The sequence below is a fragment of the Prenolepis imparis genome, unplaced genomic scaffold, assembly GCF_030444845.1.
Source record: "Prenolepis imparis isolate NDT839.2.m4 unplaced genomic scaffold, iyPreImpa1.0 SCAF_3, whole genome shotgun sequence".
Taxonomy (NCBI): domain Eukaryota; kingdom Metazoa; phylum Arthropoda; class Insecta; order Hymenoptera; family Formicidae; genus Prenolepis; species Prenolepis imparis.
The window spans coordinates 20,715,572-20,731,797 of NW_028141161.1; the positions used below are offsets into that span (position 1 = coordinate 20,715,572).

Genomic DNA, 16,226 nt, shown 5'->3' on the forward strand with positions numbered 1-16,226 from the left:
TTTTCGGAACGGATCCTCCCCACGTCGTCGCTGTCCTCCTTTTTCGCGCAACCCGGTGCAAAGAGGATTACCTCGAATCTGCTCCTAAAAGCATCTCGACGAACGACGATTTCCATCGCGAGAGAGAGAGAGAGATCTCTCCGCGTCGCGCGGATGAGTGACCCGTTCCGCGAGGATTATCGCGCTATCGATCGCGGATTTGCGACATCTCGCGCGGGAGATCCTTCCGGGTCGCGCGGAATAATAGGCTTTGCTTTGTCGATAACCTTAATAAATTAGAGGGGTGACGTGTAGAATATTATAGGGAAACAGTTTTAGAATGACGCGTTATGCGAATAAAATGAAAAGTTATTAAAAAATTAAAGAGAGAGAATTAACGCTATTAATTAGAATAAATTCCTAACTTTTAGCTCTTAGTTTTTTTTTATATTAAAGATGGTGTAAATTGTAAGCGCATGGTCGTTTCAAAAATAATTTAATTGGAAGCTATATAATATACAATTATTATATAATAACAATATATAATAATACATATAATTATATATATTATATGTATATATATTATATTATAATCTACATATTAATAATATATAAACAAGAATAAATTTAAGAGCAATAGAGAAATAATTTGTGGACGTTTGCGGTCCATTTGACATCGCAAACTCGATAAAAATCGCGAGCGATCCTTCTCAGCGTGTCTTCACCGGAAGGCGTGTTTTTCCCGAGGGAAAAGTCGATGCTGGCGATAAAATTTTACTGCCGTTCGAACTGAGGTTTTAACGCATCGTGGACGCACGACGGATTCTTCCACTTTTCATCGACTTGTTCAGAGCATCTTGACGCTCGAACGGAATTCGAAGAATCGTCCCCGTCCCATAAAATCCAATACAGTCGTGAAATTTTGCGTCATATAGCGTGTCACACATATCTCGCACTTGGATATATGATATTCAAGAAATAATCATTTCTGCGAACTCGTTCGCGTTACATCATCTATGACCAGCTCGAACTCTCTTGTTAATTCCGCGAACGCGTTCTAGACGATAGAAATTTCTCTCGTCGTGCTCTCTTATCTCCAATCGATTCCGATAGCAGCTATACTTGTTATTTTCTCGAGTGCATCTTGGCGATGAGAATTTTTCCCCGTCGACGGGTTCAAATGTTTCACCGTAGTGTTTCCGAAAACGGAAAAGAAATTTCAAACGTACGTTTTTATGCTCCTCTTCGCTTCACTTGAATTGCGATTCTTGTTTTTCTGAGTAGGTACGCCGGGTATAACGAGCATTCTTTGGTGTAATTTATTTCTACTCTATCTCCAAATGTTCTTTTTCCAAATTTACACGTTTATATATTGCTTTCTATCGATTTCAAAGAGTGTTATAATTTCTTATCTTTTTTTTAGCTGCCGCCGCATCTTTTATCGCGTTTTATTTCGTTTAATTGTACCATATTCTTTATTTGTTCTTTTTGTTTGTATTTGCTTTATATAAACTTTTCCTAAGTTTATATTGTGCATATCTTGTTGCTATCAATATATAGTTATCATTAATTTATTGTTTTCGTTGAATATCTTGACGACAAAAATTTTATTTGTCAAAAAATTTCTCGTGATATATTTTATACGTTCGGAAACTGCAAAAAGATTGCTGCGTTACATTTTCGATCGAGTCAAATCTCGCCTTGTTATTTTCTCGCGAAAACGCATCTCGGCGATAAGAATTTTCCGAATGTCTTGACACACAAATTTCCGCCAGAACAAGTATTATACGCTGCACGCGCTTTCAAAATCCGCGAAAATCTCTCACGGATGTTACAAGAATTCGATCGAATCAAATACGGAGTTCCTTGTTATTTTCTTGAGTATACCCTGGTGATAAGTTTCTGTTCCATCAATCGCAACATATGTCATAATAAAATCTATACCGAATGAGCAAATATTCCACTTGGAAGCGAAATTAATTTATAGACTCAGATGCACTAAATTAAAACTAACAATTCTTGTACATACTTTTCATTTACAGAATATAAGTATATTATCTGAATTAAATTAAATTAAAATTTGCGATATATAACCGACCGAAAATTTTGCAATCCTTTTGCAACGAATAACTTGTCAAAAAATTGTAGACGAGATTGCATAATTGCAACTCAATCCGTCGACCGTGACAGTGAACTTTTATCGCATTCTACGAATGGCAGTATAACGGTTCGTAAAGAGTCTGAGATCTTTGTTCCTTTACCCTCCGCGGACGACTTCTATTTTTACTCCTACACGAGCGACACACGATTCTTGTAGCGATTCCGCGTTGGTCTTTTCATGCGCTTCAGCAGCCCTCGTCGAGGCAGATTGATCGAATCCGCGATGCCGACGTTTTTTTTTTTTTTTTTTATCGCGGTAACCGTAAAGCGATAGCTGTACATTCGCGGATTCAATATCGCGCCAGATACCGAGAAGAAAAGGAAAACAGTATCGCGAAAAAGCCAAGCGCAATCCGGCGAGTAATCAAAAAAGAAGAAGCAAAACAGAGAGAAAAAGAAAATAACAAAATAGCGATAAAAATTCGCCGAAAGTCAATTTCGCAAAAAACTGAACCGTACATGGAACACTTAATTCCGCGCGTTCCAATAACGGAACGTCATATCTCTCGGTAATGTAATTTTGATTACATAGTTTTTCTCCTCTTTGAAAAGTCAAGTGTGTCGCGCGTTCTTTTTTAGCTCGAACGCGAAACTAAAAGGACGGAAAGTTATACGAGCTTACATTTCATCGGATTTCTTTTGCGAAGAGGACAGAGAAAGAAACCGCGTCTTTTCTTCACCACTTATAAACGCTATTCTTGGATTTAAAGAGAGTTACGACAAACGTACTCACTCTTTCTCGTCCGGACGGGGGTTGAGCGCGGGATTAATCTCGTCGCGCGCCCGGAGGAATCCCGGATCCGGGGGGGTTTATAAGTGCGACTGCGGCTGACAGTTATTAGGGACAGTTATGGGCGAGAGGGAAAAGGGAGAAAAGGGCAGGGGGGAGGAGAGGATGAGCGAAAATGCGAGCGTGACCCGCGGGCTTCGCGCGACGTCCGACGCTTACTTTATTCCGGGATCCTTCCAGACCGACGCGGACGTGATGTCGTGCCGGGGGTGTCCTCTCGTAGGAATAGAGCGCACATGTTTCTCCCATGTAGAGAAAATTACTGTCTTCTCTATGCCGGACGCGCTCGTGCTAAAAGCGATTTAGCCAACAATGCCGGAATAATCCTGATGGCTCGCGACGAGCGGATTGAAAACAATCTCGTTTCCGCGTATCGCTTCTCGGTCGCTACCTCGTAAGAATTTACGAAGATCGAACATCTCTTCGTAGAACTGGCAAAAGTACTTCGACGGTGCCCTTGGAAGAAATTAAAGACACTGAACGAATTTTGCCGAATAGAAGAATAATATTTTGCCACATTTTTCTTTTCTGTCCATGTCAGAGATTTTAATATATTATTTTATAATATAGAATAAAGAATTATATAGAATTATTTAGAAAAAAATGTAAAATCTTTGAAACGTTCTAAATTATTATTATGTCTTTAATTTTAGAGATTTAAATTATTATTTTTATTAATAATTACGGAGTTAATTCTATATAATAGAGAGAAGTTAAACGATCAACTATATTATGTTGGAGGGAGAAAGCTGCAATATCTCAGCAGACGCAACACTGTCGGTGTCTAAGCCACAGAATAATGCGGATAGCTCTAGTTCCAAACCATAGAACTGAGTCTAGTTAACGAGTCCCTGTTTATTTCAACATCTTAAGTCTAGGGTGTAACGTAAACAAGAAATAGAAGTTTGAATAAAAATTTCCATGTCGGCTTTTACTTTTCTTCAAAGTAACCGAATAGAAAAAGCGTCACTAAAATGGGGCAAAACACAATTGAAAAATATTTTCCGATATTTATAATTTTGTGCGGAGCGAAATTGTACACACAATGGGCTATTCTAGCGCGATCGTAACTTTGAAAATACTGGAACAAAAAAGACCCAAACTATATAAAAATTCTTATGACTTTTTTTTTTAATTTTTGGAGCAGAAACCATTCACATGCAATGGACTAATGTTTCCCGGTCGTTTTGAAAAACATATATTTCTATGCAAAATAGTATATTGATGGAAACAAACACAACAACCGATAAAAACATTGAAAGAATGCCGTCACTATACTATTGGGTCGTCGGCTCAAACAGACAAAACGAAAGTGCAGCGACTCGGCACGAGGTGGAGACACAAACCGATACATGATGCTGCATAGAACGTCGTGCACAAATTGCAGAGCGATGCACTCTCATAGAAAGGAAAGAGCTTCGCTTAAAAACAACTGTTTTATTGATATTTTCGAAAATAAAATACATTGTTTGATACATCGAACGAAAATATGTGTTACGTTTGTTATATTTATATATTTTTTATAAAAATCACCGATCAATAAAAACCGCCAGAAACTTTTAATCTAAATCAATTAATCAATTAATTCATATGGCGGATCTAATATTTTTCGAATATTACGTATGCGGTACACCACGCTTAGGTTCTCCTAATTCACGTTTATTCGGGTTAACGTTCGCGTAGACGAAATTGCTGAAATTTCCCGTATATTCGCTATATCACGTAATTCATTGCGAATTTCATGCCAACCATTTCTGCATTTATAAACCGTAGTCCGACAGAGCTGTATTAAAAACGATTTAGCTATGCGAAATCGTCCAACATACGCGAAATTAATAGAACAAAAATATTAAAATTATTTCTTAATTAATTATTACCCTTATATTTAAAATATTTAAAATATTAAATCTACAATGCAGCTTTGAATCAAAACAAGCTTAAAGTTCTATTTATCCAATTATATATGAACATTGATAAGAGAAACGAATCATTAATAAACGAATTAATAATAAAAACGAATCAAATAATAAAATTAATATAAGCGCATTAAGATGATAATAATAATATAATAATCATAATTCCCCGATGTTAAGATAATAATAAATTTTAATAATTTTTCCATGTCACTATCAGACTCTATCGCATTGAAAAAACTTGTGCTAATTTTGTGTGGAGAGAGAAAAACGGATTGAATAACTTTTAATAGAAATGGTCATGTGACGAATAATTCCGCATTAGTTTGTCTCTGCGAAACGTTGCAAACTTGCTCGCGTCGCGGCGACTCCACTTAAACCGAGTTTACGGCGGGCGGCAACCGGCAGCCAGCAACGTTTACCCGATGGACACACCAGTCTGGGCTTTATCGCTCGTTAAGCCCATCGCGATTAGTGTCTCTGGTCCGGCTGGTCCTTCGTCCTTCTCTTCCTTCTCCGGTATCTCTTCCGATCATGAGAGAGAGGTAGGTACTTTTATGAGCGGCATAGAGTCGACGGATAACGAACTGTTCCTACGACAGCGAGACGCGTTTCGGATAACCAGAAGTTCCGATACGAGCGAGCGTTAATGCGATGTCGGGCGTGATAAAACTTTCGTCTCTCGTCGCACGTCTCACGTTTCACGGCCGTTTTCGCGAACGCGTCATTGGCACCTCGACATAATGACGTAGACTTTTTTATTTTTAATATTTTTTATTTTTTTGAGATTTGACGTGTCGAAAATGCTAAATGATGAAATTGTTGGTAATTCATTATTGTCTCTGAAATATTTATACGCTTCGAAATATCACCCTGCGAAGGTAGGAAAATGAATGTGAATTAATTGCGGACGCGCATACAAATGTCGATATATATTATATATATTTTATATATATTTTCTCTATAAATGGCAAAAATGAAATTTATCGGTGTAAATTCGCAAAAATTAATCCCTCTCTTTTCTCTCTTCACATATTTGTTAATTTATTTTGAATACTGTTATATTTTTTCTCTTAGTTTAATTCCTTTTTTTAAATTAATTTTTTGATAATTTATTCTTTATGTTAAACAAATTTTTGAGAAACTAATTCTCATTAATATCTAATTCATAATTTTTTTAGATATAACGAATATTGAAACTCAATTCTTTTAAAATATTTAAGTCTTGGAAATGGAAGAAAGATTCTTGTTCGATAAAAAGCAATCTAAACTTTTTCTCTTGAAAAATATTGTTGTTCATCTCTAGAAGCTCTCTTCTATTTAAATGCACCTTTTCAGATATACAACTTTTTCTCTCCGAAACTTGAGGTGAAAGGCGAGAGCCTATCTGAGAAGATAGCCTTATTATTTATGTATCTAAGAAATCACAGGTTGCCGACGCTCGCTGAAGCGTTCCTGAGATCAGCAACGACCAAGATTACCTCCGCCGGTATCCCATGGCATCCCTTAACGCGCGTTCGCCACCCTCTTAGCGTAGCATGCAAGCTTGCCGAAATCGTTTCCATTAAAGGGCGGGCTGTTCCGGGCTTAATAAAGTACCGGTGAGAAACCCAAGACACGTGCGTGTGAAAGCTTTCCCCGCGGACTCGCAGGAGTAAAACTAAGAAGAGAGAGAGAGAGGTGGTGCAGGGAAGAAACTTACGAGGGATGGTTTAGCAACGTCTTGAGGGTGACGCCCGAGTTTTAGGTATCCCGTTACCTTCCCTTTCGACGCGCGCCCTTGCGCCGCCATCACCGGCAGCTCGAATTAAACGATCTCCGGGAGGAATAACTTTGTAACTTCTAGCCAGCGCGGAGATGGCGGTTGTAAGCAACTCGACCGAGATCTCGCGTCGCCGAGAGGGTGACTCGGGCGATCCTCTGGTTGGTTGTCATTATCAGGAACGACATATGCGTTTAACGACTGCTTCGAGTGAGACAGATTCTTAGCGGATACGAAAAGGGAGAGAGAATATAATTTAATATTTTTATATAATTGTAGTTCTTAGATATAATAACTGTGTATTTTTCATATGGACAGATTACGTACGATGCTCTTTAAGCTTTTTTTCTTTCTATAACAGAGCGTTAAAAACGCGAGCGGAAATTAATATATGGCGTGAATAAAATAGTTTGCAGAGGGAACACATATAACGAAGATTAAGATATCCCTCGTCGTATTTCGATAACGACGAGGGCGCCAACTTTGTTTTGCACTTTCGCGAGACCTTCGACCGGCACCCTTATTCGCCCTTCGAGTCCTCTATCGGGTAATTGCGGGGTTCGTGATGGGAGTTCGACGTTCTCTCAGGGGATGATCCGACAAGATTGCCAAAATATCGTAATTTTTATTCTCCATGCGCGAAATTCGTCAGATTATGGAAAAATTGTGACTATATCTCTTTCCAATCTATATCTCTTAAGCTACGTATACACGGCGACATTTTTATGTCTAGATCAAATGTATACACTAAGTGTCGACATGTGTACAGCGCTGAAAGCAGTATCGCTAGATCGAGTTGCAGTGTTTCGATTGTTTTTGCAATTCACGTGTAGACATGTTCAAACAAATGTCAGACAGCGCTCTAATATATTTCCAATCTTCCGGAAATTTTTTGGAAAGTGTCGTGATCATGTCGAAACAACTTTTCTCTAAATAAATATTTTTTAAGTGTCTTACCTGTAGCCAAATATCTTAAAGTTAATGCCAATCTTTCTCCTGGTGGTATAGAATTTCTCATTACTGTATCTTTTTTCTTTATTATTGCCGTAACTTTTTTTAGCAAATAATTGAAATTTAAAACCGACATACGCAGAAAATTTTTGTACGATTTTTCGTCGGTGAATTTTAATTCGCGAAGTAATGTATTATAACAACCGAATCTATCTCTTCTTTTTATCCATTCTTTTACCCATAATTTTCTTTTTCGTCTTCTATGTTTTCTTTTTAACGTGATGCAAGCAATAAGCGCAGCAGCGAGCATACGTTCGTCCATATTGACTGATTCATATAAACTGAAGACCAACCGAATGGTCTGACAATCTAGCCGAAGCGTAGAGAGGCATAGAGAGATGTAGACAGATACGACATTTTTTGCCAACACATAGATTCGACACAAATGTATGACACTACTCTAGTCTCAAAAATTGCAATACGTGTGAACAGTAAAGACACTGTTCTAGACACAAATGTCCGCTCTAGATGTCGTCGTGTATACGTAGCTTTACCGAAGAAATAAAATCTAATCAATGTGTCAACTAATTAGTTTTTTTTATATGTATATATAAACGTAGCTGTGATCTGAAGCATCCCAAAAATTATCAGATATATCACGATTAAAAGCCAATTGATTAAATATTAAAATGTATATATAGGAATTATCTAGATGCAAGGTATATTTATTTGAATGGCAAAGAAATTTCTCCAAATACCTCTTTTTTTCGTTTTTTTTTTTTTTTTTTTTTTCCCGAAAATTTATACTCTTTTATTTAGTCAGGCTTTCGATTGTTTATCGTATACGAATAACAATCCTCTCGATTTCGCGCCGTGTCGTGCAGATGCCCGTCTGGACCGGATCGAATATGAATCGGTGGTGCCACCAACGACCTATCGAAATTTGAATCTGAATGGCCGACCATTCGACCGCGCTGCGTGTTCCCCGCTTCTCGTGCGAAGTACAAAACCTGGCAACACGTTTTACCAGCGACGTAAATAATTGCGGACATTAAACCTTTATCCACGTCATTTTTCAGGCGAAATTTTTTTTACGGCGGGCACATACACATACATATATATATAACCTTTGTATTAAATTTTAATTTTTTGAAAAAAATGATTGCGGCGGAAAAAAGTAAATATTCGACGGGGGTGAGGGGGGGGGGGGGACAAGAGAGCGAGTTAATAATCGCTTTCGACAGAAAAATCGCGAACGACGCTATTGTGGAAAACAAAATGGGCTCTGGTCTGATAACGATCGTGAAACGAGAAACAATTTCCATCTAAAAAAAAAAAAATAATAGACAATTTCAGTGTTTCGTGATTCCGATTTCCGAATTCCGATTTTATGTAACATTCGATGTTCCAATATGCTCCGAAACTAGATTTCAACGCGAAGCGATGGTTCGTAATCTATAATATCTTAGTTAGTCATCTCTAAAAGAGTGGCACACATAAAAGCTATTATATAAAATTTAAGTGAGTTTTAGCTGAAATAAAATATTGAAGAAGTTTATATTTTTTTAATCGAATAAATAAAAAATAGAAATTCAAAATCCAACATTTCGCAAGTCTAGAGAGAAATTATTTTATATATTCAACTTGATGTAACTTTTCGAATAATTAACGATTGACAAATCCAAAAAAATTGCTTCATTTTCCTTTCGATCGTGCCTCAATCATCCCATACTATAAAACGCTTTTCGCACGAAAAAAAAAAAAGAATCGAGATAATCGCGCGAGGAAGAAGAAAAGCAAAGAGAATCTTCCCGCCCGCAGCAGAGAAAGTTTTCCCGTCGAACGCGTTTTAACGCTGGACGGCCGGAAGTGGTCTTCTTCTCCCTAACGACGGTGACGGGCGGTCAGAAGAAAAGCGCTGGAAACGGAGGGAGAAAAACGCTCGCAGACGCACGCATTTCTCCCGCGTTTGTGGAGGGAGTCGCGGAAAGGGATGGATCATTCCCCGGGGAAAGAACCCAGTCGGGTGTAGACGTTATTTCTAGATCGTGAAAACTTTTAATAACTTTCTTATAGCTTATTGGTCGGGCTTGTAAATAATTTCATCTCTCATATCGCGCTGAGTTCGCCCTCCGACCCTCCCTATCATTGACCTTTCGCCAGTGGAAGTTCGAAGTTGAGATTCATATAAAGCGAAATATACGGTGACATTTGTACATATTTTACATATATGTATATATTTTTATTTTTTTTTTTACAATACTTAAATAATTATCGATTATAAATATATTTCGCTGAAGTTTGTGGAGGGAGTCGCAAGCTTGGGACTTATCTGTTAGAAATTTGAGAGAGATTCGTGTCTTATCAAACATCTTGTCTGTCACAGTTGGCGTTTTTTCGCGCATCACTCCAGTAGTCTGTTGAAACACGACACATCGGCGTGTAGGCGCGAAACGGACGCTAATAAAGTCAGCCGCGTTCGCGAACAGCGGTCGTGAAAAGACAGGCGTGTAAATTCGTCGCGCTTAACGGTCCGTAAATCTGCGAGGGCAGCTCGCAGGGAAACGGCGGACACCTACGCGCTATAATTTCCGCGCGTAACGCACGCGGCGAGAGAGAGAATCCTCGTCATAAATAATACGCCGCGTCGCGACATCGGCGCCGTTTTAATTCCGAACGCGCGAAAGATCGCTCGTCCTCTCGTGGAACGTTATTGATATTTATTGCCTGTTTTTGGCAAGGCGCCTCCTCTCTCAACCTAACGCGTTCCGCGTTCTCGTGATCTTCCTCTCGTCGCGCTGATTCGCTAGGAATAAGTACGTTTCTCTGAATAACTCGTGGAAATCTTAATCGAAAAATAAAAGCACCAAAAAAAAAACAAGGCACAGAATATATCCTCGCACTTGCCTTTGATGTTTTTTTTTTTCTTCAATCTCATGTCATTTATCGTTAATTGAAGTTGTTTCATATCCATGTATCTCACTCTCATTTTAATTTGGTAAAACCAATTATCTCGATAATTATTTCTCGATATTAATTTCTTATTCTAAATTGAGTAAAATAAAATAATCTATGCGCATCGACGTCGAACATTACATATTACAATGTAAATAATCTGCATTCGTAATGAACGAAAGATAAACGACACGGAGAGATTGGCGATTCATCTGTTAACCCTTATTCGCGCGTCCCTGTCCGCGAATGGTTACTAATCGCGAATGGTGCGTTCATCCTCTCGGGGCGCGCGCGTATCCTATTTCCAGTCGCGCGAACAAATATCGCGGAGTCGTTCGCGTCGGTGTGGTCCGCCAGGTTGAAGCCGGGCTAACCGGCTAGCCCCGAGGCCGCAAAACGAGTCGCGAGGAAGAAGAGAGACGTCGTTCGGAGATGGTAGAGAAAGAACGGCGGTCCTTAGGCGCGCCGCGGTAAGAAGGGCACGGGGGTGAGAAGGGGGGATGCTTTCGTGGGACGGAGGGGAGATTAACATAGAGATGAGGTCGCCTTGAGTCTTTTCCGCGCCGGAGTTATGTTCTCATGATCCCCGACGTCCCTTCGTCCCATCTACCCGGTCTATCTATCCCGCCTGCGTCTATAGCCATTGCACCGATTCTAATTTCAATGATAAACAGATGCGGGAAATTGGAATTATTCTGTACAAGCGATAAAAAATGAAATATTTTCGACGCGTAACATTCCCGAGGCAATAAATGGCCGACAAAGTTTAGTGTTTCGGGTTAATCTTGAATTTTTTAATTCGACGTTTATAGTTGGCGAGTTGCTCAATCCGCTCGTTTGATCTTAATGTTCAGAATGATTTATTTAAAGAAATAAATTTTGACTGAAATGTGTGCAATAGATGGTTGCGGAACACCTTATATAAGTGTAGAGAGAACGCAATATATTTACTAAGGATATATACTTAGCTCTATCATGTGGGACGTACTATGTGTATAGAAATGAAGCGCATATGTAACGCAGCTACATTACATATTACATTGCATAAACCGTTAGTGGGGTCCCCGTCATATTCCTCTCGTCGCGGACTCGTCGCGTGATTATGTTAAGCCAACTAAAGGGTTAAAACAATTTTCCTAAGCGCAAAATGATCGGAAAACTTTCGCAAATTGCATGTACTTTACATAACTCCGCAATATAAAGCGATAATTTGTTTAATATTCACAAAAGTAAATAAATAAAAATAATCAGTCATAGTGTAACGATAATGTTCTATTATTATAGCATTTTATATAAATGACTGTAAAACTATAAATTACTATAACACAATTAAATTGCTTTCCAAGAGGAGTAGATTATGATTCTATATATTACTATAAAAATTTTTAATATATTTATAATATGATATATATGTTAAGTATTATATTTAGTATGCGCGACACAATAAAATGCGGAATGATATCATATTCAAAATATATTCAATTTGTATTTGACTGATTTATTAATTGTGTAAATAATTATTTAAATAATTGTTAATTATCACAAGTCGTATCAATCAGTGGAAAATTTTGTAAAATACTTCAAAAGAGATAGAAACATAATGATAATTCTATTAATTTGTAATTTGAAGCCCGGCATTTATATCGACCCGAGAATTAATTTTGTTTATCAAATTTATGATTTTATATAATATCTCGCGCATAAACATACGATAACAAAACTTCATTCTTTATTACGTTAATTTCAATGACGGTTTAATTTATATAATTCTCACTTTATATATACGTAGGTATATATGTATAATTGTTGATAGTTATTATTAATCCAATCCATTTTAAAAATTAAAACAAAATTACTGAAAAAAAAATATATGACGTATATATTATTATATGTATCTTGCGCATAATTTTAAATAAATTTCGAAACGCTGAACAAAAAACCGTAACTCGGATCGTAAAATTTTCCATCCGAGACATTGTCTCGTTGAAACACAAAGAGTTTCACATTTATTCGGAGTGGTTCTCTTATCTATCATAGATTTAACAGAAGGGTGGAGGAGGGTTTGTGCAACATCATGGCTTACTACTCATTGGGGCCTTTGTGAAACGTCGCTTCAATTCCCTCATCCCCCGGCGCGTTTCCCCCCTTTCCCCTTCGCCCCCAAGTTACCGGAATGGTACACGCGTGATTGTATCACTGCTGATTGCATTACCGTTCTGCCGGCTGTTTGCAAACTGCAGTAATAACAGTGGTGCATTAGCCATACACGCGCAGCCTCCGCTCTCTCCCCCGCTCTCTTTTCGCGGCCCTCTTTCCTCTCTGTATTAGTAGTGTTCGTATCACTTAACTAGGAGATACGAGCCGAGTGAGCGAAGCTAATGCTGAAATAATGCGACAACCAGCAGTTTGGCTCGTTTTGCGCTACTGCACATACCGGAAACGGTGTTGCGGGTCATATAGGAATATAAAGCCACATCCACACACGCGCTTTTTAATTAAACGTATCCAGAGAAAATGGTCTTTATTCGTATTGGATTATAAAGATTCTAAATCTCACACTCTATAATTATTATTTACATTGTTATATCGATTGTCGTTCTTGAAAAAAATTAAAAATAATTATTGATTACGTCTCTTCGAGGATAAGGTTTTTCAGCCTCAAAGTTCGATAAAAGCGCGACTCGTTTGCATGGTTAATTTTTTTATACGTTTTGATATCGTTCAATATTTTTACTTGTTAAAAAATTGATAAATCTCGTTTTCATTTTGCTTCAAGAGCGGATTCACATTCGTAGAAGAACGAGCAGCGAAAAAGAAGGGAGCAGCCTCTTTCGGAACGGAATTATTCATATGTACGTCGTTTCGGTCTGAAGAATCCTCGTCTTCTTCTCCGCCTCTTCCTATCTTTGTGCGTCCGCTAATGACTGTATTTGCCCAATTAACGGCGGCGCGGCTCAGTCGGACTCGTTATTTCGGCAGGAAGGCGGCGAACGGGATTAACACCATTCTTCGCCCTCGGTTCCCGCAAGATTCTCTCTCATTTCGGTGTTTCTCTTTCCCCTCTCTCTCTCCCTTTCCTTCCCTCTCGATGATGCCCGTTAAATCGACCGGGCTAACGCACTCGATTCCCGCGTGTTCCCGATAAAAGTTTGTTTCGTGTGTCTTCGGCATCGTCGAGCGAGTTAACGTCCAATTAAAGGAGTTCCTCGTTAGCGCAGCGGGCGGGCGAGCGATGAGGACGACGACGATGGCGGCAATTCTCTCTTCTCCCGAGGTGCTCGCTAGCACTCTGTTGACACTCGCGACTCGTGTCTGGAGAACTGCTGGTAGTCAGAATTCTCCCCCGTCCCTCCCTCGCCTCCCGCATTGCATCTTTCATGTACGAATTAACGCCTTCCCAAGCGAATTAATGAGTCGACTAATACAGGACGTATAATAAATATTAAGTTTAAGTGATAAAATAAATTTGAATATATTCTGTTTAAAAATATATGATTTTGGAATTATTTTAGATCTGATAAAATTCTGCTTTTTTAGACGATCTATAATTCGCGACAAAACTTGAGATAATCTATTTATAATTTTTATATGCCGTATATTATTATAATGTATGTATATATCGTGTGAAAAATGGATTTTATATACATGTATATTTTACTTTATTAAATGTTTTCTCTATTACACGACATATAAAATTATAAATAAAATTTTGGCGCAAATTATAGAGCCTCTAAAGCGGGTTTTACACACAAAATTTGACATTTAAAACATATCTATTTTACATATCTAAAAGTTAGTCGCAAATAGTTAGAAAATTATGAATCAGTATGTGCTTATGCATGCTATATTTTAGTTGAAATCATAAGCTACTATAGAATCGACATATACTATGTACATGTGATAAGTTGCGCAAAGTTGGTTCGAAAATTCATTTAATTTATTTAGGTATAATTGAATTCTTAGAGAGAAGTGAATTATAATTCGAGCCTCTAGTATTTGCTGTTCCGGGAATCTGTGAGATTAAAAGTTGAAGAAGCCCTTTACTTTCGCGATAGAAACACGATTAACTCCAAATACAATTCGCGAAAGCCGAGCGGGGGCCCGACTGAATTATTGCTGCGGGAGGAAAAGTCAGGGGTTATTTCCCCCGACACTCGCCCTCCGCCTGAAAATTTGCAGCCGACGACGTCGGATCGGACGTCACGGCGCAATAACGTAATTATAATTATTAACGTAACGGCGCCGAAGTTTCCGCCTTCGAGAGAGCGAGACGATTTTCCTCGAATTCGCGAGGTCAAACTTGCCCGTTCAATTTTTCTTCACAGAGAATCTTCCTAAGTAAATCCACTCTTACTAAACTTTATTAAAAAATTTAAAAAAAAAAAAACAAACAAAAATAAAGAAAGTCTCGTGACGGACGGGTTTTGATGAAAATGTCAAATGTGGCAATTCTGAAAAAAATAACGCCGATGACGTTGTACGTCACGACGTTGAAATCTCTGAAGGATCTGATGAAGAGGAAATTACGCGGTTCGCAATTTGACGTTGATCGCGAACACTCGTCATGAATAAGAGTCGATGATTGCCAAGGGTAAACGCGTAGCATAAAATCGGCAAAGAGATTCGCGAGGCAACCTTGTTCCCGAAAAACCACACGCCCGTTTCATTCAAATAATAGGGATTCGCACTTATCCGAGGACCTCCGCGACGGTGTCAGTCTCTTTCTTTTTTCCCCTCGTGCGTCGCGAAAATCGCTTTTTTTTTAGGCGATTACGGAACCGAAATTTCGCCGGAGCGCAACCGGATTAACGCGAGACTCTCTTCCTCCGCAAAGGCGTTTTCAGCGGCGTTCGAGGTTAGTTCCGAGGCTAATCTGATTACTTAACGTCGGAACTTAACAAGAGGACCGAGGAAGTTTCTCCTCGATGCCCGCCGCCTCTTCTCTCCACGCCGACTCCTTCCCTTCCCTTTCCCCCTCCTATTTTCCCGCGGGATTAAAATGACTTAATTTAAACTTCGTAACGCCGACACGGACGCCGCGCAAAACGACAATCCGCCGATTTTATCCTTCGCAAAGCCAGTCGCGCCGCCCGCATTTAACGCAGGCTAATTCGGTCGCTTCTAAGGTTGTATAAGGGGGACTCACCTCTCGCCGACCCCTCTGCCTCTCGAAGTGATTACGAGACTTGCTTAGTCTTCCCGGAGAACGCCGTTTGCCTTCTTCGGTCCTCTTTCTCTGGAAACAACAAATTCGCTCGTTTAGAACGTCTCTCGAAAGTCTCTTCGTTTATTTTACAAAACATACTTCGCGAATTTTTAAATTTTCTAAATTTATATTCTTCAACAACCGCAATATACGCGAAATGATACTGATCCTTTTCTCAATCTAACTTCCATGACATCCTATTTATTTGCTACACTTACATTTTTTTACGATCTTCAAACAAAGATGAAACAAATTACAGTTAAAAAAAGAACCTTTCCTCTTTATCTACGATCTAATCGTCATCATATCCGAAACACGGGGAACAAGCAAAATCCAGCGCGAAAATGCGCGCAAACAGCTGACATGATCCACGGTGTCGCGCGATAATCATAACTCTTCGTTGCCTCTCGCAGAGTTTGTACAAGGCGCGGGCAAAAATATGCCGACCTGCCAAGCCTGGAAAGCTCGCGCTGCGGAGGAAATGATAAATACTGGTGTCGCGCGTACGTG

At 38.9% G+C, this 16,226-nt stretch overlaps 1 protein-coding gene and 1 long non-coding RNA gene across 7 annotated transcripts in view; one reads left to right on the forward strand and one right to left on the reverse strand.

Moving 5' to 3' along the window:
* The window catches only part of Pxb (putative Hedgehog signaling attenuator pxb), a 499,142-nt gene that overhangs the window by 384,089 nt on the left and 98,827 nt on the right, over positions 1 to 16,226 (forward strand). The window lies entirely within an intron of this gene.
* The window catches only part of LOC145934114 (uncharacterized), a 162,933-nt gene that overhangs the window by 82,854 nt on the left and 63,853 nt on the right, over positions 1 to 16,226 (reverse strand). The window contains exon 2 of the long non-coding RNA XR_014424994.1: positions 15,657 to 15,746. This is a non-coding gene — a long non-coding RNA (uncharacterized LOC145934114). The remainder of the gene's footprint in view (positions 1 to 15,656; positions 15,747 to 16,226) is intronic.